This window comes from Cherax quadricarinatus, chromosome 59, assembly GCF_038502225.1.
Source record: "Cherax quadricarinatus isolate ZL_2023a chromosome 59, ASM3850222v1, whole genome shotgun sequence".
In the NCBI taxonomy this organism is placed as follows: Eukaryota; Metazoa; Arthropoda; class Malacostraca; order Decapoda; family Parastacidae; genus Cherax; species Cherax quadricarinatus.
The window spans coordinates 14,908,873-14,933,728 of record NC_091350.1 but is presented as its reverse complement, the minus strand read 5'-3'; the positions used below and the strand labels follow the sequence as shown (position 1 = coordinate 14,933,728).

General features: G+C 40.6%; 1 protein-coding gene across 1 annotated transcript in view; it reads right to left on the bottom strand.

Annotated features, from left to right (window-relative positions):
- LOC128698727 (uncharacterized) overlaps positions 1–24,856 on the bottom strand; it is a gene marked incomplete at its 5' end in the record, with an annotated part of 106,162 nt that overhangs the window by 6,470 nt on the left and 74,836 nt on the right.

Sequence of the window (24,856 nt, the reverse complement as noted above, 5' to 3'; positions counted from 1 at the left end):
ATGTAGAGGACTTGTATACAGTAGGGCCCCACTTATATACATCAGGGTAGGTTCCAGGCAACCAGTGTAAAGCAGAAATCACTATAAAGTGGAACACCCTTTTTTCCACTTAAAAATGCATATAAGTGCTAAATAACAAGTTTACACTAACATACAGTAGGGCCCTGTTTTATGGCGTTTCACCTTACAACGTTCTGCTAATACGGCAATTTCAAATTACGTGTATGACCAAAACACACTACATACTATACAGTGAGCGGCCTTTCTAATATGGTGAGCACCACCCAGTTTGTCTACATTCTCCATGAGCACATATCTCTATAATCACTCTTGGGCATATTAAATGTTTTATTTTATGTTAATATACACATTTTCATTAATCCATTTATATTTTCTTCAAAATTATGTAAGAAACATGTTACATAGCACATAAACATGCTATGTTTATATGCCAGGCAGAGGGAAATCATCATATTTTCTCAGGTCCAGCACCATAGAAAACGTGTATGAATCTGCGTTTGACCTAGTCACTCCCCCACTCCACTTTTGTTTACAATTCTCGGCATGAACTATTCATCACTTCTCCCTTCGTTTAGAATGGCATCTAAAGGTAGTTGTTAGAAACAATTTAATTCAGTGAAAAAGGTATGTTGATAGTAATATGGCTCTGGGCCGCAGTGTAAGTAGCCGGTAGGTGTAGCACAGGTGGGCTACACCTACCAGCTACCTACACTGACTTCCTACAAATACTACTCACCTCTCATCCAACATTAAGATTACACATATATTAAGGTAAATAATGAGTGTACTGTATGTGTATTTTATCTCTCTGGGCTACTTTCAATATTCTATATTAAGCATGTGATGGGAAGCCAGGGCTACCTACACCTGACTTCCTACAAATAAGTACTACTCACCTCTCGCACTACATTAAGACTACAAATATTTTAAGGTAAGTAATGTATGTACTGTGTGTGTATTTTACTTTTTATTGTGTTTTTTAATGCCTAGTTCTATTACTAACTTAATATAAGTTAGTGTAAACTTGTCTGGCATTTATATGCATTTATAAATGGAAAAAATGGCGTTCTGCTCTCCGGCAATGTCTGCTTTCCAGCAATAGCCTGGAACCTAACCTGCCATATAAGTGGGGCCCTACTGTTAGCAATAGAACCAGGCATTAAAAAACACAATAAAAAGTAAAATACACACACAGTACACCTGTTACTTACCTTAAATATGAATGTATGAAAGGTGAGTGGCAATGTAAAAGTTTTTCCATGCCAGAAATAAGTCACTGGCTTTTTTGGGTTATTCTAGGTTCTCTACACACATGCTGCTATATGTAACTGTATTTGATGGCTATCTCAGCCATCGACATAACTTGTTAGTAAGTTTATTCAGATATACACAAATACAGTTACATTGATCATCATACATAGCAGCATATGTGCAGAGAAACTAGGATAACCCAAAAAAAGTCAGTTCACTAAGTTTAATCATTTCTAACTTGGCACTTAAAGTAAGAGGCATATGACTTCTTTTTATCACAACTAAGCTTAGACGCCATCGTCAACACGAGCCAACTAGTTAACGAAATAGTAAACAAAAGGGAACAAGATACACGGAGTTCAGACAATGTAAAAACACAAACTGAACGGGTGGCAGGCGATCACTCGGTCAGGCAAAATAAACGCGTATTAAGGTGTGTCCAATTATAGTTTATTCACGTATGTTTATAAGAATTTGTGAAACTCTTACCTCACAATATTTTTTTTATGATTATAATAATTACCTCAAAATACAAATATTCTGACACTGTGTACAAGTTGTACAAGTTAATACAGACGAATATCATTATTATAATAAAAAAGAAGCGCTAAACCACAAGGGTTATACAGTGCTGCAGGGTAGGGATGAATGCCGGGGAAATGGGTAGCAAGAGGGAGAGGGATGATTATTAGGGTATGGAGTGCAGCGGGGCAGTGGATAGTGCAGGGGTAGAGGGTAGCTAGAGATTAAGGTAGAAAGGAAGGAGGAGAGTGCTAGAGGCATCATCATCACAGTTTGTGTAGTAAATCAGTTGCAGTCAAAAAGTCAATGAGAGAGTCTCGATTAAAGGAGGATCCATCAACAAGAAGGAAAGGTAAAGAAAGGGCAGGGGAGTGGAGACGACTTTGGAGGCAAATTCTGTGTGCTCGTTGATAGAGTGGACAATCCAACAGAATGTGGCTAACAGATACTGGAACTTGACAATTCTCACAGAGAGGAACAGGGCACCTCTCCAGGAGATACCTGTGAGTAAGACGAGTGTGGCCGATGAGAAGACGGAGATAGTCTCCCAACCTTGACACTGATGACAAGAAGACAGCCAGATACCTATACTCGGTTTAATAAAATGAAGTTTGTTATGGAGCAGATCAGACCAACATTGTTGCCAATGGGTGTGAAGGTGGGTAGCAATTTCAGCAAAATAGTTTGTGAATAGAACACCTCTATATGAAACTGGGAGGTCATGTACTGCTGACCGTGCAGCAGTGTCTGCCTGTTCATTGCCCTGAATGTCAACATGACCAGGGACCCAGCAGAAAACAATATCTTTGTGTTCACACAAATAACACGCATACAGAAGAGAGGAGCTTACGATGATGTTTCGGTCCAACTTGGACCATTTATAAAGTCCATATGCGGGTTATTTGTGTATCGTTCCAGTCATGGTATTGTGCCTTTTTTGTTATCTTTGTGTTTGCTAGAGATACGGTGTAACCAAAGCTGGATACGAAGAACCAGGGGGTGAAGTGAATCAAATTTTTGTATAGCCTGTAAAGCACTAAGGGAGTCTGAAACGACAACAAATGATGACACAGGCATAGATGCTATACGGATAAGTGCTACAAGAATGGCATACAATTCAGCCGTAAAAATGCTAGCCAAGGATAATAAATGTCCTCACATGACACTGTCCTGAAACACTGCTGTGAATCCGACAACATCAGAAGACTTAGAACCATCAGTATACACTGTGATGGCATGAGAATGAGAGCAGAAGTGATCAAGAAAAAGAGAGCGGGAAGCCACCATAGGTAGTTGGGTTTTCGCGCATGGCAGTGAGAAAGAAACAAACAGCTGGAACTTCCCAAGGGGGCAGAGAAAAGTGAGATGCTACATGAATATAGAACTGGTGGTAACTGAAGAGAAGACAAGAGCAAATGGAGGCGGAGAGAAAAGGGGCAGAGTAAGCAGGGGCAATGGACAAATAAAGAACGTCTACTAACATCAGTGACCATCCTATATATGGAAGGATTGTGGAAGTCATGAGATCAAACATAATAGCAAAGGCAATGAGCATCACAGGGATAAGACAAGGCTGGAATATTCGTTTCTGCATAGAGGTTTTCAACAGGGGATGAACGAAAGGCACCAAGGCACAGACAGAGACCTTGGTGATGAATGGGCTCTAACTTAGACAGAGTTGCGGGAGAGGCCGCAGAATAGATTTGGTCACCATAATCCAGCTTGCACAAGACTAGGGTGGAATGCAAATGGAGGAGAGTGCAACGATCTGCTCCCCATGAACGATGTGCAAGAGCTTTAAGGAGATTTAGCTGATCATGGCAAGTTGTCTTTAAAGAAGAAATGTGAGGTCTCTATGTCAGCCGGTGATCAAAGAACAGGCCCAGAACCATGCCGGAATACGTGAACCGTGTAAGTACAAGGAGTGCATCTCGTGAAGGTAATGAACCGAGTTTTCGTACTAGAAAATTTAAAGCTGTGAAAAGTGGTCCAATGGGAGACTTGATCTATCACATCCTGAAGAGAGACTGCTACTGATCGACAGTCAGCGCCTAAGTAAGCTATAGCAAAGTCATCAACATAAAGTGACGACCAAATATGCGAAGGAAGAATGAAAGGTGGGTCATTTATAGCTAAGAGAAAAATAGTAGTGCTGAGGGCACAACCTTGTTGAACTCCCTCAGCTTATACAAAGTCCGAGGAAAGCGAGGCCCCAATACGGACCCGAAAATGTCTATCGGACAAGACAGCAGCAATGAAGGTTGGTAGATTACCGCGGAGACCTAAGGAGTGGGCTTGGGCTAGGATGTTATACCTCCAAGTGGTGTCATATGCCTTCTCTAGTCAAAAAAGACCGCTAGGACAGAGTGGTCGTTATCAAAGGCATTTCGAATATACGTATCTAAGTGGAGCAAGGGGTCTACAGTAGAGTGGCCTTTGCGAAAGCCACATTGGCTAGGGAAAAGGTTATTGTGTGAGTCTAAGAACCACATCAGACATCTACATCTATTCACCAGTCATTTCATCACCTTGCAGACCACACTGTTCAGGGTAATGGGATGATAGCGAGAGATGTCAAGTTCCAAGGCGCCAGGTTTGCGAAGCGGTAGTACAATAGCTGATTTCCAGTGTTGAGGGAGAACCCATTGTTTCCAAATTAGATTGAAAAGATGTAAAAGAATGGGAAGGGCCGTAGAATGGAGATGTTGAAGCATACTGATGTGGATATCATCAGGTCCCGGTGCTGACGGCCAGCAAATGGAAAGCATGGACTCCAGTTCTAGAAGAGTAAAAGGTACATTATACAGCTCCAATCCATTGGAAGAGAAATCTAAGGGCAACTGCCCTCTGGTAGGTTTAGACGCAAGAAATGAGGGACAGAGGTGAAGCCCTCAGGAGATATGGACAAGATAGTTCCTGATTGCTGTGCCAACTTCTAAGGGTTGTGTGACATCAACTCCAGCAACCCACAAAATGGGAGCTGGGTCAGGAGTGTACTTAGCACACAAATTCCACACCTTTTTCCAAATCGCACACATAGGGGAAGACGAGGTAATGATAGACACGTGGTCTCACCAACAAGTGTGTTTAGCATTGCAGATGTGGCGAGCAACTGCCCTTGCCCACTTGAAATCCAACAGATGCTCCGCAGTATGATTATACCAATATCGGCCCCACTCAGCACGTTTTAAACACACTGCATGAGCGCATGTAGGAGACCACCAAGGTACACATGCCTGAGAATGCCTACCCAAGGTTTGGGGGATAGAACGGGTCACTGCAGTCAGGATTAAGATCGAAAAGTAGTGTGCCATTTCATCAAGAAGACGAAAGGGAGTCCTCACAACAGATGGTAAGATGGGAGTACTATAAATCCCAATCTGCTCGAGCAAATTGCCAACGAGGGCTATGAAATGGTCGGGCATACGTAGTAGAAGAAAGAAGGAGGGGAAAGTGATCACTATCATGTATATCTGGAAGAACAGACCAAGCGATATCAAGTGCAATGGGCGAGGAACAGAAAGAAAGATCAATGCAGGAGAGAGACTGTGTGTAAGAGTCAAAATAGGTAGGAGCACCCGCGTCTAAAATATGAAGAGGATGAGAAGTGAGAAGTCTCTCCAACTGATCACGAAAGTCGCAGTGGGACCCTCCCCACAGGTGATGGTGAGCGTTAAAATCACCCAGCAACAATATGGGTGGCAGTAGAGATGAAATTAAAAATGCAATATCAGATATACAGAATGCACGGGAGGGAGAAAGATAAAGAGCAAACTGTAAACCATTGGTGTAAATAAATACGAGCTCCAATATAATAATGCGGGGAACAAACAAAAACTTGTTGATAATGTATATCAATGCATACAAGAAGCGAGCATTCATTAAATGATTCGTCAGGTAAAGGATTGGAAAGAATGTAACAGCAAGTATCCTGAAACGGGGCGAATGACAGCAGAAGGAATTTTGGGCTCTTGCAACCCAACACATACTGGGGACAACTGGGAGAGCAACAATTGGAGTTATTCTTGATTGCCCATAAGGCCACGATTATTCCATAGTAAAAAAAAAACATTATGTACAGAAATAAAAATGACAATAAGAAATGATAAAACCTATGGGCTTTTAGGACCAGTAAAGTTAACACGTGGGGGTTAATGGTAAGCGCATAAGTAAGGAAGAATTAGAATGTTGCGGAGGAATAAATTGTTGCATGGGTTGTGAAATAGAAGGGGTAGAAGGAGGCGTATTGGTGTCCATCGGGAGTGTCATCTCCACTATATATCTGGAGATAGCGTCTAACATCTCATTTGAAAAGGAAGCCGATGATGCCATGATGTCAGAGACAGGAGAGGCATTGCAAGTAAAGGTCAGAGTAACTATGGAGGCAACCAAAGAGGTCTGAGGAGGGTGGGGAGTATGAGCCTGGAGTGATGCATTGACTGGAGAAGAGTCCTGCAGTGTAACAGGAGAGGAAGGAGGGTGGAGGGTAACTATGAAAGATGGGGGGGGACAGGGGAAGAGGGAACTACACTAGGGGGGGGATGAACCTCCACCTTTGTGTAAGAGCTGGAAAGGGGGCGAGAACTACTCTTCGAGATAGAAGATAGATTCTGTACAGGTGATGGACGCGAAGAAAGTGTAGGTCTGCAAGGTCTAGAAGACTGAGAAGTGAGTGAGATGAAGAAGAAGTAGAAAGTGGTGCAGAGGTAGGAGTGTCAGAGGATAAAACTGCAAAAGCATTAGAAACTGGGGTGACCCTGGAAGACACGGATGCAGAGGGATTGGAAGGTGGGAGGACTGTTGAGGTTGGAGGTCTGTGGGCAACTCGAGCATACAAGATACGAGGAAGTTTTCCTTAAAAGCAGAGCTGAGAGACTGCCATAGTGTATGCAAGGTCCTCGTGCTCTTTAAAGTAACGGATCTTTCATTCATTACGATAGACCTGGCAATGGCAGGAAAAGGAAGGATGTGAGGTTCCTTGCAATTGAGACAAGAGGGGGGAAGACTACAAGACGTACTGGAATGATCTGCTGCACTGCAGATTGGGCATTCCGCTGCAAATCTGCAGTGTTTAGCAAGTGTCCAAAACGCCAGCAATTATGACACTGTTGGGGAGTGGGAACTAGTTGACAGACCTCTAAATGATGGACAGCAATATAGACAGAGGACGGACGTTCATGGCAGTCAAAGGTTAAATGAGCGATGTTACTAGGAAAACACCTCCACCCACGATCGGGCAGGATGTATCTACTTTAGGAATAGGGAGGTTTTGAAGGACTAATTGCTCTAAAATATCATCGCTGCAAGACAAAAAACTCACTCTGTACAATGGTACATGGAAAGACCACAGTACCACTGCAAGAATTAAGAGGAGCGTGCTTATGAATGGTGACTGGTATGTTATCAATGGAAGTGATGCAGGAGAGAGCATGAACTTGCTCTGAATTCTGTGCAGTTACAACACGCACACCATTTCAAAGAGCGTGGAAAGATATATTTTGGCCAACGTGCCTTAAAAGAGTTTTACCAATTCCATGATCAGACAGATAATCCATTTGAGACGTCGTTTGTAAAGAAAAGAATTTTGTCCATTGCGCACTTGTTAGCCCGATACACAAAGGTAGCGAGTGTTGTTTAGGTCACTTCTGAGAGATCATCGATGAACTGTCATCAGTAGATTGTCTTACACAAATAGCCTGCACATAGAAGAGGAGCTTACGACGACGTTTCGGTCCTGTTATCGTCGTTAGTGTGACTTTGTAAATGGTCCAAGTCGGACTGAAACGTCGTCATAAGCTCCTCTCTTCTATGTGAGGGTTATTTGTGTATCATTTCAGTCATGGAACTGGCCTTTTTTTGTTATTTAGATTGTTTAGGACGTTTAGTAGTACCACAGGCAGTCTGACCTGAGGGAGGCAGGTGATCTAAAAACCGTCGCACCGTATTCGGGGAAGCCGGATGCATCGTGAAAGGTATGCTAGAAGTAGCGGCATGGACAGAAACAGGTGACGCCACAGCACCTGAAGCAGGTGACAAAGCATCACCGGCAGAAGGTACAGTGGTATGAGAAGAGTCAAGAGAATGGACTGATAATGAAGCCAGGTCAGAACAAGGTGTGGAATCAGAAAGGGGTCTGGGAAGAGGAAGGGTTTCATTAGGTTAAGACCGCATAATAAAGGTGCTTCTTCCATGATATCTCCTTTCTTGTTATTTTTAGAAAAAAAAGAAAGAAGGAAAGAAAAAAAAAGAGGGATAGCTGAGGGACAGTCACTAGGAGGCACAAAAGGGCCAGAAGGTCACCCCCTTCATCCAAGATGGCCTCGAGCCCACTGGTAGTGAAGATGCAGCTTGGAACCCATGCCATACCCTACCCTTCACGCCAGTAAACCAGCACTCCAGGATAGCAGCCTCACATCTACCGAGCTACCTCAATGGACAAAAGAAAGGGTGGTCGGAAACCTGCCACAAAGCAGACCCCCTTCGGCAGCCACCTCCCAGAACCAACAGGCAGCTTCCGGAGATACACCCATTACCCGAAGGGCACCCTGCCCTCTTCCCAGAAATCTGGGAAGGGAGCAGGACACCTTCAGATAAGGGGTGGTGTGGTTTGAGGTGGTGTGGTCTGAGGAAGGAGACCAAAAGGTCCAATTCCTTAGACCAAGAGCCTCTTCACCACACCAAGGAGCCCCCCTTGAAGAGGTACAGATGAATAAATAAACAACAACACTCCCATTCTCATGCAACACACCATTTTTAGAGTGAATGATATTATTATTATAGTCATAATAAAAAAGAAGCACTAAACCCACAAAGGTCGTGAATAGCTATAGAGTGAAGGCATACGAAAGGAATATTTTTCTACAGTTATTCCCCAGTAACTGGTGTTGGACTAGAGAAAACGTAATTCTTGTGACACTCCGAGCCACTTGGTAAACACATCTCATATTTATGTCATTTTTTAAACTGTAGGTGTATATATCATGTTTGTGTGTTATGTAATGTGCTTCTTATATAATTTTGAAAAAAATATCATAAATGGATTAATGGAAATGTCTATACAGGTCTCACTCCACATTTGTGAGTTCCACTTTCGCGGGCTTCGAACATTTGTGAATGCCCAGCCACCCAATCATATTTAAAATATGTCATTCACCCTTTCAGGGTCCGTGCCATAGTTCTATGGCTTTAAGTTGAGGGTACAAACCCTAGTTCTACACCGTGAGTTCAACTTGCTCAGATAAGCTGTGAGCGGTAAATTTGGGCCTAGATATGAGAGAATATATCTATGTGGTATGTGTACACCACATAAAACAAATCCTGCAGCACACAGTACATAATGAGAGAAAAAAAGACTAATTTTCGATTAAAACAGCGACTTTGCAGTGTTTTTCATATGTTTTCATAGATGTATTTGCGATTTCTTGGTCTCATTTGATAGAATGGAAGATATATTACAGAAATAGAGATGATTTTGATTGGTTTTAGTATTGGAAATGGCTTGAAACTGAGCTCAAAGTAGCAGAAATGTTAAATTTTTGCCAATGTTCAAGACTAAACAAATGACCTTACACGTCTAATACACGCCAGCTGTTGGATCTAATAGTATACGTTCACAAATGTGGTGATATTATTTATACAGTTATTATAATATTTCAAAACAGTAAATCTTCTATTTTTAAGTTTGAATAAAAATTCATTATATGAATAAAAAATCAAAATGGAATTCATTTGAAAAGCCTAAAAACATAATAAACAGAGGAAATGTTAGTTTAGTGCCAGGAATGCCTGCATTGTTTATTCTGGATCCTATTTCAAAATTGGAATACTTTGAACTTTGCATTAAATTTCCGATCACTTTATTTTGTAGTTGAAACACTTGACTGGGCGATTTCTTGTGCTCATTCAATAGAATAGAAGTAATACTAGTGAAATAGCTAAGAATTTGGTTGACTGTTATAATGTAATTGGCCTAAAATGGAAGTCAAAGTCGGCAAAATTGCTGATGTGTAAATATCGCTGACACGTATCAAAATTCGCAAGCATAATTTCGTCAATTTTCCATTAAATTTCGTACTTTTTTGTTTTATTACCTTCAGAAAAATATTCTCTACCATTTCATAAGAATTTTTTTTTTTTTTTTTAAATTCTTGGACGCTGGCACACACTTTGAAATTTGGCCTCAGGCCCCTGAAAGGGTTAAGTATGTTAGGAATTGTGGTGGCAGCAGAGTTTGTTTGGAGACAGGAGAAGATAGTCCTTCAATATGACATTAATATCAACTCTACGGCTTATTTATCTATCACAACTGATCTAATATGACATAATAAACAATATTAATAATATAGAAACATGACATATACTCTAGAATGAATATGTCATTACATATGTCATGAGTGTTGTTCTTGTTGGGTGTATAAGGGCCAATGAGAGCATAAGCCTTACATAGTGGTGGTGAAGGCGGCAGTGTTGTCAGTTGCCCTATATACTTTCAATAACATTGGAAGAGTTTCGTGCTGTCCTTTTTCTACTGATTAATCGCTTAGCTTACTTGCTACACTGTTAATGCTACACTTTATCGCTGGCTGGCGCTATAGCCTTTATCGACTCGTGCTCTTTTAGTATCATACATATCGTAGAATCACTCAATCACTGAAGAAGGCACATTCTTCCCTCTCTCTTCCTCCTCCACTTTGGTACTCTGCTACAAATTCTTTCATGAGTTCTATAGTGTTTCTCACCTTCTTTACCAAGTACTAGTACACGTAGTGGCATCCATAGTGTGATAAGGCATGGTGAGGCTGCCAGTTCGGACCACAAAGCGGCTGAAAAATATGTGCAGGAATTCAAGGAGTACATAGAAACTGAAGGACTGAAACCTGAACAAGTGTTTAATTGTGATGAAACAGGCCTGTTCTGGAAGAAAATGCCAAGCAGGACCTACATTACTCAGGAGGAAAAGGCACTCCCAGGACATAAGCCTATGAAAGACAGGCTTACTTTGTTGATGTGTGCCAATGCTAGTGGTGATTGCAAAGTTAAGCCTTTATTAGTGTATCACTCTGAAACTCCCAGAGTGGAGGTTAGTGGGGATGATGTGGAAGAGTTGGTGGAGGAGGACAATGAAGAACTAACCACTGATGAGCTGATAGATCAACTTCAAGAGCAAGAGGCCAGACCTGCAGAAACTGGTTCAAAGGAGGGGAGAGAGAAACTGAAGGAATTGCCTACTTCAAAGATTAAGGAAATGTGTGCAAAATGGCTATATTTTACCATGTTTTCATGTGTTTTATGATTGTTCATGGTTCAATAGGTTAAGGAAGCAGTATTGTTAAGCTAAGTAAATGCTTTTATATTTCCCTACAATATATTTGTGCACCAAACATTCGCGATTTTTCAACATTCATGGGGTTCTTGATCCCCTAACCCACACGAATGTGGAGGGAGACCTGTATTAACGTAATATATATGACATTTAATGTGCCCAAGAGATTATTATTATTATGGCGTCTTCATGAGTAGAGAGACTTAGTGATTTTAATGTGTACCTGCACACCAGCAGTGTGTAAGTACATTTAGGTACTGGTACACATAAGATAATTATCAGAGTACAGTGGACCCCCGGTTTACGATATTATTTCATTCCTGAAGTATGTTCAGGTGCCAGTACTGAACGAATTTGGTCCCATAAGGAATATTGTGAATTAGATTAGTCCATTTCAGACCCCCAAACATACACGTACAAATGCACTTACATAAATACACTTACATAATTGGTCGCATTGGGAGCTGATCGTAAAGAGGGGGTCCACTGTACATATAAAATATGCAATAACTTTAAAACACTTGAAATTTTGAAAAATTTCCAGACATAATAGAGATACAGTGGACCCTTGAAAATCGTAAAGCTCGAAAGTTGTAATTTTCGAAAATCGTAACATTATTTTTGTCAAAACACTGACTTGCGAATCGTCGTTTGACTCGCAAATAGTCGTTCATCCCAGATGCGTACTCATGGCTCCGAGCTGCCTTGCACTCCCTTCCCAGCCAGTGTGGCATTGTTTACCAGCGAGTGACGGTCCCCCTCACTTGTTCATACGAAATATTTCACAATATTCCATTCATTTTAGTGCTTGCAACTGCTAAATAAGCTACCATGGCTCCAAAGAAAGCTCCTAGTGCCAGGCCTTTGGTAAAGAAGGTGAGAAATACGAGTGAATCCAAGAAAAACATCATTGAACAATATGAAAGTGGCGTACGTGTGGCCGAACTGGCCAGGATGTATAAGAAACCCCATACAACCATAGCTTCCATCGTGGCCAAGAAAAAGGAAATCAAGGATGCTGTTGTTGCAAAGGGGGTAAATATGCTGACAAAAATGAGATCACCAGTACTCAAAGATGTTGAGAAGTTATTATTAGTGTGGATAAATGAGAAACAATTAGCAGGAGATAGTCTTATGCAGTTGCTTACTTGTGAAAAGGCTAGGCAGTTGCATGACGATCTCGTAAAGAAATTACCTGCAATGAGTACTGATATTTGTGAATTTAAGGCCAGCAAAGGCTGGTTTAGGAGATATAACCCTTTGACTGTTTCGGTCATATATATATTGGTCCCTCGTTTTTTGTAAATAATCCATTCCTGGAGCTGTTACTATAAACGAAATTTACGATTTGCGAATCAATTTTCCCCATAAGAAATAATGTAAATACAATTAATCCATTCCTGACACCCAGAAGTATTAAAACAAAAAAAATTTTACATGAAATATACATATAGTACATAAACAATACAATGGGAAATGATGAATGAAACATTAACAGCATAACACTTACCTTTATTGGAGATTCTTCTTAGTGTATGGGAGACTGGAGGAGGAGAGAGAGTGGATTGTTTACAGTTTGGAAGGGGAATCCCCTTCCAGCAACACCTCAGGTACCAATTGCTTTTCTGGGGTTGCTTCTCTTCTCTGTTTCTTAATGCCACTAGGACCACCTTGAGAGTTACTCTAGCCCTGTCTCGCAAAGTAACTGTGGAAAGAGCTCTGTTTCTGGCGTCTCTTTAACACTTCCCTAAAATGGCCCAAGACTGTCACTGTACATATTTCTCACCTTCTTTACCACAGGCTTGGCACTAGGAGCTTTCTTTGGACCCATGGTAGCTTATTTAGTAATTGCAAGCACTAAAATGAGTGGAATATTATGAAATATTTCGTAGGAGCACTTGAGGGGACCTTCACTCACTGGTAAACAATGCCAGACTGGCTGGGTAGGGAGGCCGCCCCGGCTCAAACCGTGCGTATGGGTCCCGGACGAACTACTATTCGCGAGTCAACCTATGAAAAGTGAGTCCATGGTTATACGAAAATACCCCTATGATTGGCGAAATTTACGATTGCCAAGAACTATGAAAAGCGAGGGACCACTCTACGTCTCATGAGGTACCGTGTTTGACGTATACATACTCAAATCAAATCAAGCTGGTAGGCCCACATGTGAGAGAATGGATCTGTGCGGTCAGTGTGCACCATATAAAAAAAAATCCTGGAGCACACAGTGCATAATGAAAAAAAAAAAACTCCAACCGTTTTTTAATTAAAATGCCGACTTTGTGGTTTATTTTCGTATTTATGGTTGTATTCTCATCTTCTTGGTCTCATTTGATAGAATGGAAAACATATTATAGAAATAGAGGCAAGTTTGATTGGTTTTACCATAAAAAGAACCTGGAAATGGAGCTCAAAGTAAGGGAAATGTTTGATTTTTGCCGATGTTCAAAAGTAAACAAATGATGTCATTGTCCAATAAATGTCCAACTAGCCATTATAATATGCAGTCATGAATGAGTTGACATTATCTGTACAATTATTACAGTATTGCAGTAGTCTGCATAACAGTAAATCTTCTATTTTTTGTTTGAATAAAAATTCAAAACAGAAAACAAGAGTAATATCAGAGGGGCCTGGAGACATGACTGATGAACAAAGAAAATGTTATTTTAGAGCCAGGAATATCTGCATTGTTCATTCTGGACCTTATTTTGAAATTGTCATATTTTTTAATTTTCATGAAATTGGCCAAATTGCAAATTTCTGACCACGTTATTGGGTAGTTGAAATCGGTAAATGGGCAGTTTCTTGTACTCAGTCGATAGAAAAACCGGATTTCTAAAGAAATGGCTATGAGTTTTGTCGACTGGAACAATGGAATTAGCTGAAAATAGGGCTCAAAGTGGGCAAAATCGCCGATTTGTAAATATCGCCGAGGTCACTAACTTCGTAAGAGTGTAATTCCGTCAGTTTTCCATTAAATTTCATTTTTTTGGTATCATTACAATCGGGAAAAGATTCTTTATCATTTCATAAGAATTTTTTTTTTTTTTTTACATTTTGCGACACCAGGAGACACCTCAGGATTGGGGGTTGCTACAGTCAAGGGGTTAAGAACAGTATTGGCATACACAGTGTGATAAGGCATGGCGAGGCTGCCAGTTCAGACAAAATTGCAGCTACAAAATTCATAAGTGAATTCAAGGAGTACATACAGACTGAACAATTAAAACCACAAGTGTTCAATTGTGACGAAACAGGCCTCTTTTGGAAGAAAATGCCAAAGAGGACCTACATTACTCAGGAGGAAAAGGGACTGCCAGGACACAAGCCTATGAAAGACAGGCTGACGCTCATGTTTTGTAGTAATGCTAGTGGGGATTTCAAAGTGAAGCCGTTACTAGTGTACCCTTCTGAAAATCCCAGAGCGTTCAAGAAAAACAATGTTATGAAAAGTAAATTGTGTGTGTTTTGGAAAGCTAATAATAAGGCATGGGTCACGAGGGAAATTTTCGTCGGGTGGTTCAATGAAGAATTTGGCCCCAGTGTGAAGAATTACCTCCTGGAAAAGGAATTGGATCTCAAGTGCCTCCTGCTAATTGACAATGTACCTGCTCATCCTCCAAACTTGGATGACCTAATTCTGGAGAAGTATGGGTTCATCACAGTAAAGTTCTTGCCCCCTAATACCACTCCTGTCCTCCAGCCCATGGACCAGCAGATCATTTCAAACTTTAAAAAACTCTACACCAAAGCAACATTTCAAAGGTGTTTTAATGTGCCCTCAGACACTCACTTGACCCTAAGAGAGTTTTGGAAAGATCACTTCAGTATCCTCCATTGTATAAGCCTTATGGGTAAGGCTTCGGAGTGACTACCAGGACTTTGAACTCTGCTTGGAGAAAATTGTGGCCAGATTGTGTCCACAAGAGGGATTTTGAAGGGTTTGGGGCTGACCCTGACGAGCCTATGGCAGTTGTGGAATCTGTTGTGGCATTGGGGAGTTCCATGGGGTTGGATGCAAGTTGGGAGGATGTGAAAGAGTTGGTGGAGGACCACAACGAAGAACTAACCACTGAGAAGCTGCAACAGCTTCAGTTGAAACAGCAACAGACCGCAGCTCAGAATATTGTTGCAGAGGAGGAGGGGTAGGATGGAAAGATTTATGGAGAAACATCACCCTGACAAGGCTGTTGCAAGCCATATCGGCAACTTGCACAGTGACAAAGTCTTGGCCCATTTTAGGGAAGTTTTAGAGAGATGCCAGAAACACAGCTCTCTGGACACTTTTGGCAAGACAGGGCTCCAGTGACTCTCAAGCTGGTCCTAGTGGCATTATGAAACAGAGAAGAGAAGCAACCCCAGAAAAGGACTTGGTACCTGAGGTGTTGATGGAAGGGGATTCCCCTTCCAAACAGTAACTAATCCAATCTCTCCCCTCTTCCAGTCTTCCATACACTAAGAAGAATCACCAATAAAGATAAGTGTTATGCAGTTAATGTTTCATTCATCATGTCCCATTGTATTGTGTAAGTACTACATCTATATTTCATGTAAAAAAAAATTTTGTTTTAATACTTTTGGTTGTCTGGAATGGATTAATTGTATTTACATTATTTCTTATGGGGAAAATGGTTTCGAAAATTGTCAATTTCGAAAATAGTCACACTTCGTGGAACGGATTACTTACGAAAAACGAGGGTCCACTGTACATGTATGTTCAGAAAATGTAAACAAACTGGATGGGGCACGGTGACTATATTAGAATGACAGGTGGGAGGAACCGTATAGCGAGTTTTGGTCATAATTTGAAATGTCAGTATTAGCGGAACCTCGTAAAGCAAAACGCCATGAAGCGGGGCCCTACTGTATAAGGTTTGTTACAATCCATGGTTTCGGTATCCATGGCAAGTCCCTGGAACGTATCGCCCTGTTGACAAGGGGGCCCTACTGTACAATCAAAAACTAAGTGCTAAACCCACAACGGTCATACAGCTAAGTCTAGCAAAGCTTTTACACATTTTGAGTGGTTGTTCAATCTCCTCTTTTAGACCATTCCATTGCTCTACCATTTCTATGATAAACACTTTCCAATATCCATTCAGCAACTTCTCTTCTTTAGTTTATAGTCATGGACAATCTTCTGCCAGGTGACGAGGTTAAAAAAAAAATACAATTATAGTGGACCCCTGACATTCGATATTAATCCGTTCCTGAGAGTCATTGAATGTCGAAAATATCGAAAGTCGAATTAATTTTCCCCTTAAGAAATAATGGAAATCAAATTAATCCGTGCAAGACACCCAAAAGTATGAAAAAAAAATTTTTACCACATGAAATATTAATGCAATAGAATAATTACAATAACAACAATAACAATATATTAATAACAATAGAATAATTGACACTTACCTTTAATGAAGATCTGGTGATGATTGATGGGATGGGAGGAGGGGTGTGTGTGGATGGTGCTAGTGTTTAGAAGGGGAATCCCCTTCCATTAGGACTTGAACTGGCAGCCTCACCATGCCTTACCACACTGTGTTCAGTCCATCAATCCTACAAGATTGATGGACTGAACACATCGACTCCAGGTTGAGGGACTTATTACCTCATACTCCTTCTCTTCTTACGCCTTCCTCTTTGTATTGGACTGATGAAGCCACTGTGTGGCGAAACGTTTCCTGAATAAAGATTCCCATATGCTGCATAAGTGTCTCAATCTTCAACTTGTCGGTTTTTCAATCCATTCATCACACCTCAGGTACCATTTGCTTTTCTGGGGTTGCTTCTCTTCTCTGTTTCTTAATGCCACTAGGACCACCTTGAGAGTCACTGGAGTCCTGTCTCACAAAATAACTGTGGAGAGAGCTCTGTTTCTGGCATCTCTTTAACACTTCCCTAAAATGGCCCAAGACTTTGTCACTGCACATGTTGCCAACCTGGCTTGCAACAACCTTGTCAGGGTGATGTTTCTCCATAAAGCTTTCCATCTTACCCCACATAGTAAAAATTTCTTTAATTTCTGAAGAAGGCACCTTCTTCTAGTAATGGCTTCACTTTGAAATCCCCACTAGCATTAGCACAGAACATTAGCGTCAGCCTGTCTTTCATAGGCTTGTGTCCTGGCATTGCCTTTTCCTCTTGTGTAATGAAGGTCCTCTTTGGCATTTTCTTCCAAAAGAGGCCTGTATCGTCACAATTGAACACTTGTTCAGGTTTCAGTCCTTCAGCCTCTATGTACTCCTGGAATTCATGCACATATTTTTCAGCCGCCTTGTGGTCCGAACTGGCAGCCTCACCATGCCTTACCACATTGTGTATGCCAGTACGGTTCTTAAATCTCTCAAACCAGCCTTTGCTGGCCTTAAATTCACTCACTTCACCACTATTTGCAGGCAATTTCTTTACCAAATCTTCATGCAACTGCCTAGCCTTTTCACAAATAAACGAAGTCATAAGAGTATCTCCTGCTAATTGTTTCTCATTTATCCACACCAATAATAACTTCTCAACCTCTTCCAGTACTGGTGATCTCATTTTTGTCAGCATAGTTACTCCCTTTGCAAAAACAGCATCCTTTATTTCATTTTTCTTGGCCACTATGGAACATAAGGTTGTGTAGGGTTTCTTATACATCCTGGACAGTTCAGCCACACTTCTACCACTTTCATATTGTTCAATGATGGTTTTCTTAACCCTTTCAGGGTCCGTCCCATAGATCTACGGCTTTACGTTCAGGGTCCAAACCGTAGATCTACGTCATGAGCTCAGCTCACTCTGATAAACTGTGAGTGGTAAATTTGGGCCTAGATATGAGAGAATACATCTATGTGGTATGTGTGCACCACATAAAACAAATCCTGCAGCATACTGTGTAGGAGAGAAAAAAACAGACCGTGATTTTCGATTAAAACAGCGACTTTGCAGTGTTTTTTCGTATGTTTTTTATAGTTGTATTTGTGATTTCTTGGTCTCATTTGATAGAATGGAAGACATATCACAGAAAAAGAGATAATTTTGATTGGTGTTAGCACTGGAAATGGCTTGAAACTGAGCTCAAAGTGGCGGAAATGTTAAATTTTTGCCGATGTTCAAGAATAAACAAACGACCTCACACGTCTTATACACACCAGCTGGTGGGTCTAATATACATTCACAAATGTGGTGATGATATTTATACAATTATTACAATATTGCATAACAGTAAATCTTCTATTTTTTGGTGTGAATAAAAATTCATTATGTGAATAAAAATTCAAAATGGAATTTATTTGTAAAGCCTCAAAACATAACTAATGAACAGAGGAAATGTTAGTTTAGTGCCAGGAATGCCTACATTGTTTATTCTGGACCCTATTTTGAAATTGGAATATTTTGAACTTTGTGTTAAATTGGCCAAATTACCAATTTCCGGTCACTTTATTTTGTAGTTGAAATGGTTGACTTGGCAATTTCTTGTGCTCAATCGATAGAATAGAAGTAATACTAGTGAAATAGCTAAGAATTTGGTCGACTGGAATACAGTGGACCCCCGGTTAACGATTTTAATCCGTGCAAGAGGGCTCATCGTTATGCGAAATAATCGTTATGCGAATGAATTTTCCCCATAAGAAATAATGGAAATAAAATTAATCCGTGCAAGACGCCCAAAAGTATGAAAAAAATTTTTTTTTACCACATGAAATGTTAATTTTAATACACACAAACTGAAAAAGGCATGCACAATTAAATGACACTTACTTTTATTGAAGATCTGGTGATGATTGATGGGATGGGAGGAGGGGAGAGAGTGTGTTAGTGTTTAGAAGGGGAATCCCCTTCCATTAGGACTTGAGGTAGTAAGTCCTTTTCTGGGGTTACTTCCCTTCTTCTTTTAATGCCACTAGGGCCAGCTTCAGAGTCACTGGACTTCTTTCGCACAAGATATCTGTCCATAGTGGCCTGTACCTCTCGTTCCTTTATGACTTGCCTAAAGTGTTTCACAACATTGTCAGTGTAATAATCACCAGCACGGCTTGCAATAGCTGTGTGAGGGTGATTTTCATCCATGAAGGTTTGCACTTCAAGCCACTTTGCACAGATTTCCTTAATCTTTGAAGTAGGCAACTTCTTCAATTTCTCTCTCCCCTCCTCCGAAGCAATTTCCTCAGGTGTGGCCTCTTGCTGTTGAAGTTGATCTAGCAGCTCATCAGTGGTTAGTTCTTCATTGTCCTCCTCCACCAACTCTTCCACATCCTCCCCACTAACCTCCAACCCCAAGGACTTTCCCAATGCCACAATGGATTCCTCAACTGGCACAGGATTCTCAGGGTTAGCCTCAAACCCTTCAAAATCCCTTTTGTCTACACATTCTGGCCACAGTTTCTTCCAAGCAGAGTTCAAGGTCCTCTTTGTCACTTCCTCCCAAGCCTTACCTATAAGGTTTACACAATTGAGGATATTAAAGTGATCTCTCCAAAACTCTCTTAGAGTCAGTTGAGTTTCTGAGGTCATTACAAAGCACCTTTCAAACAGAGCTTTTGTGTACAGTTTCTTGAAGTTGGAAATAACCTGCTGGTCCATGGGCTGCAGGAGAGGAGTGGTATTAGGAGGCAAAAACTTCACCTTAATGAAGCTCATGTCCCCATAAAGTCGCTCTGCCACGTCTGTAGGATGACCAGGGGCATTGTCTAACACCAGGAGGCACTTAAGTTCTAATTTCTTTTCAGTTAGGTAATTTTTCACATTGGGGGCAAATGCATGGTGTAACCAGTTATAGAAAAATTCCCTAGTGACCCATGCCTTACTGTTTGCCCTCCACAGCACACACAAATTATCCTTGAGGACATTCTTTTGCCTGAACGCTCTGGGAGTTTCAGAGTGATACACTAATAAAGGCTTCACTTTGCAATCACCAGTAGCATTGGCACACATCAACAAAGTAAGCCTGTCTTTCATAGGCTTATGTCCTGGGAGTGCCTTTTCCTCCTGAGTAATGTAGGTCCTGCTTGGCATTTTCTTCCAGAACAGGCCTGTTTCATCACAATTAAACACTTGTTCAGGTTTCAGTCCTTCAGTTTCTATGTACTCCTTGAATTCCTGCACATATTTTTCAGCCGCTTTGTGGTCCGAACTGGCAGCCTCACCATGCCTTATCACACTATGGATGCCACTACGCTTCTTAAATCTCTCAAACCAACCTTTGCTGGCCTTAAATTCACTCACATCATCACTAGTTGCAGGCATTTTTTTAATTAAATCGTCATGCAACTTCCTAGCCTTTTCACATATGATCGCTTGAGAGACGCTATCTCCTGCTATCTGTTTTTCATTTATCCACACCAATAAGAGTCTCTCAACATCTTCCATCAATTGCGATCTTTGTTTCGAAAACACAGTTGAACCTTTGGCAAGAACAGCTTCCTTGATTGTCTTTCTGGTGCCCACAATAGTAGCGATGGTTGATTGGGGTTTCTTGTACAGCTTGACTAGGTCGGCTATACGCACTCCACTTTCATACTTATCAATTATCTCTTTCTTCATCTCTATAGTAATTCTTACCCTTTGAGGTGTAGGGTTGGCACTAGAAGCTTTCTTGGGGCCCATGGTCACTTATTTTCCAGAAACAGCACCGAAAATACTGTAATAATACGAAATATTCCGAGTGTATGCTTGGATGTTACCGCGGAGGCTGGCTGGTAAACAATGGGACGGAGCGGCACATGTGAGGCTGGCTGAGGGCACATTGGACGCGTCTCGGACGAAAATCGGTATGCGGGTTTTTAATCGGTATGCGGGGCAAAAATTTTGCGATAAAAGTAATCGTTATGCGGAAAAATCGCTATGCGATGCCATCGTTATGCGGGGGTCCACTGTAATGTAATTGGCCTAAAATGGGAGTCAAAGTCGGCAAAATCGCCGATTCGTAAATATCGCTGACACATCAAAATTCACGAGAGCATAATTTCATCAATTTTCCATCAAATTTCGTACTTTTTGTTTTATTACCTTCACAAAAAGATTCTCTACCATTTCATAAGAAACAATAAAATTTTTTTTTTTTTGAAAATTCTTGGACACTGGGGCACCACTTCAGATTTTGGCCTTGGACCCTGAAAGGGTTAAATTCAATCGTATTTCTCACCTTCTTTACCACAGGCTTGGCACTAGCTTTCTTTGGAGCCATGGTAGCTTATTTAGTACTTGCAAGCACTAAAATAAATGGAATATTATGAAATATTTCGCTGGAGCACGTGAGGGGACCTTCGCTCACTGGTAAACAATGCCAGACTTGCTGCCGCCTTGGCTCACGCCATGGGTACGCGTCCAGGACGAACTACGACTCGCGAGTCAACCTATGAAAAGCGAGTCCATGTTTATACGAAAATACCTCTATGATTGGCAAATTTTACGATTGCCGGGAACTACGAAAAGCGGGGGACCACTGTGTATATATATATATATATATATATATATATATATACATATATACAGTGGACCCCCGGCATATGATGGCATCGGTATACGTTAAATCCGGTATACGATACATTTTAACGCAAAATTTTGCCTCGCCACTCATTAAAAAATCCGCCACACACGATTCGTCTGGGACGCATCCACGTGTGGCCTGAGCTGCCCCGTGCATGCCAGTATTTACAAGCCAGCCAGTGTGCTCGCATCTAAGCATACATTTGGTACATTCCATATTATCACAGTGTTTTTGGTGCTTGTTTCTGCAAAATAAGTCACCCTGGCCCCAAGAAAGCTTCTAGTGCCAACCCTTTGGTAAAAAGGGTGAGAATTAGTATGGAAATTAAGAAAGATTTTGAAGGGTTTGGGGCTAACCCTGAGAAGCGTATTCCAGTTGTGGAATCCATTGTGCCTACTTCAAAAATTAAGGAAATGTGTGCAAAGTGGGTTGAACTGCAAACCTTTATGGATGAAAATCACCCTAACACAGCTATTGCAAGCCGTGCTGGTGACTAATACAATGACAATGTTCTGGCCCATTTTAGACAAATCTTAAATTAACGAGAGGTACAGACCTCTATTGACAGATTTGTTGTGCGACATAGGTCCAGTGACTCTCAAGCTGGTCCTAATGGCATTAAAAGAAGGGAAGTAACCCCAGAAAAGGACTTGCTACCTCAAGTCCTAATGGAATTATTATTATTATAATCAAAAAGAAGCGCTAAGCCAAGTCCTAATGGAAGGGGATTCCCCTTCTAAACAATAAGTTCGACACTCTCCCCTACTCCCATCCCATCAATCACCAGATCTTCATTAAAGGTAAGTGTCATGTATTCTATTGTTAGTAGAGTACTACAAACTGTGCATGTCTTCTTCAGTTTGTGTGCATTAAACTTAATATTTCATGTGGTAAAACTTTTTCTTTCGTAGTACTTTTGGGTGTCTTGTACGGATTAATTTGATTTCCATTATTTCTTATGGGGAAAATTAATTCGCCTTCCGCTGATTTTGGCATACGATGAGCTCTCAGGAACAGATTAATATCGTATACTGGGGGTCCACTGTATATATATATATATATATATTTTTTTTCAACAAGTCGGCCGTCTCCCACCGAGGCAGGGTGACCCAAAAAAGAAAGAAAATTCCCAAAAAGAAAATACTTTCATCATCATTCAACACTGTCACCACACTCACACATTATCACTGTTTTTGCAGAGGTGCCTAAAATACAACAGTCTAGAAGAATATACGTATAAAGATACACAACATATCCCTCCAAACTGCCAATATCCCGAACCCCTCCTTTAAAGTGCAGGAATTGTACTTCCCATTTCCAGGACTCAAGTCCGACTATATGAAAATAACCAGTTTCCCTGAATCCCTTCACTAAATATTACCCTGCTCACACTCCAACAGATCGTCAGGTCCCAAGTACCATTCGTCTCCATTCACTCCTATCTAACACGCTCACGCACGCTTGCTGGAAGTCCAAACCCCTCGCCCACAAAACCTCCTTTACCCCCTCTCTCCAACCCTTTCGAGGACGACCCCTACCCCGCCTTCCTTCCCCTATAGATTTATATGCTTTCCATGTCATTCTACTTTGATCCATTCTCTCTAAATGACCAAACCACCTCAACAACCCCTCTTCAGCCCTCTGACTAATACTTTTATTAACTCCACACCTTCTCCTAATTTCCACACTCCGAATTTTCTGCATAATATTTACACCACACATTGCCCTTAGACAGGACATCTCCACTGCCTCCAACCGTCTCCTCGCTGCTGCATTTACCACCCAAGCGTCACATCCATATAAGAGTGTTGGTACTACTATACTTTCATACATTCCCTTCTTTGAATCCATAGATAACGTTTTTTGACTCCACATATACCTCAACGCACCACTCACCTTTTTTCACTCATCAATTCTATGATTAACCTCATCCTTCATAAATCCATCCGCCGACACATCAACTCCCACGTATCTGAAAACATTCACTTCTTCCATACTCCTCCTCCCCAATTGGATATCCAATTTTTCTTTATCTAAATCATTTGATACCCTCATCACCTTACTCTTTTCTATATTCACTTTCAACTTTCTACCTTTACACACATTCCCAAACTCATCCACTAACCTTTGCAATTTTTCTTTAGAATCTCCCATAAGCACAGTATCATCAGCAAGAAGTAACTGTGTCAATTCCCATTTTGAATTTTATTCCCCAAAATTTAATCCCACCCCTCTCCCGAACACCCTAGCATTTACTTCTTTTACAACCCCATCTATAAATATATTAAACAACCATGGCGACATTACACATCAGTGTCTAAGACCTACTTTTACCGGGAAGTAGTCTCCCTCTCTTCTACACACCCTAACCTGAGCCTCACTATCCTCATAAAAACTCTTTACAGCATTTAGTAACTTACCACCTATTCCATATACAGTAAGGACCCGCTTTATGGCATTTCGCCTTACGGCGTTCCGCTAATACGGCGATGTCAAATTATGACCAAACTTTGTAATACGGCAAGTGGTCTTTTAAACACGGCGCCCCCAACCCGGTTTGTTTACATTTTCCGAGACCACATCTATTATGTCAGGAAACTTTCCAAAATTTAAAGTGTTTTAAAGTTACTGCATATTTTATATGTACTCTGATAATTATACTTATGTGTACCTGTACTTAAATATACTTACACACTGTGCTGGTGTGCAGGTACACATTAAAATCGCTAAGTCTCTCTCTACTCATGACGCCAATACTACATAATAATAATCACTCTTGGGCACACTAAATGTCTTATTTTACATCTATATAGGCATTTTCATTAATCCATCTATGATATTTTCCTCAAAATTATATATGAAACCCATTACATAGCATATAAACATGATACATACACTCAGAATAAAAATTGATGTAAATATGAGATTTGTTTACAAAGCAGCTGTATAGGTAGTGTCGGAAGAATTACATTTTCTCTAGTCAAACACTGGGGGGTAACTGTAGAAAAATATTCTTTTTGTATGCCTTTACTCTATGTATAGCAATTCACAACCCTTGTGCGTTTAATGCTTTTTATAATAATAATAATAATAATAATAATAATAATAATATTATTATTATTATTAATAATATTATTAATAATATTATTATTATTAATATTATTATTATTATTATTATTAATATTATTATCTTCATTCACTCTAAAAATGGTGTGTTGCTGTTTGTTTATTCTGAATTAACTTGTACACAATGTAAGAGTATTTGT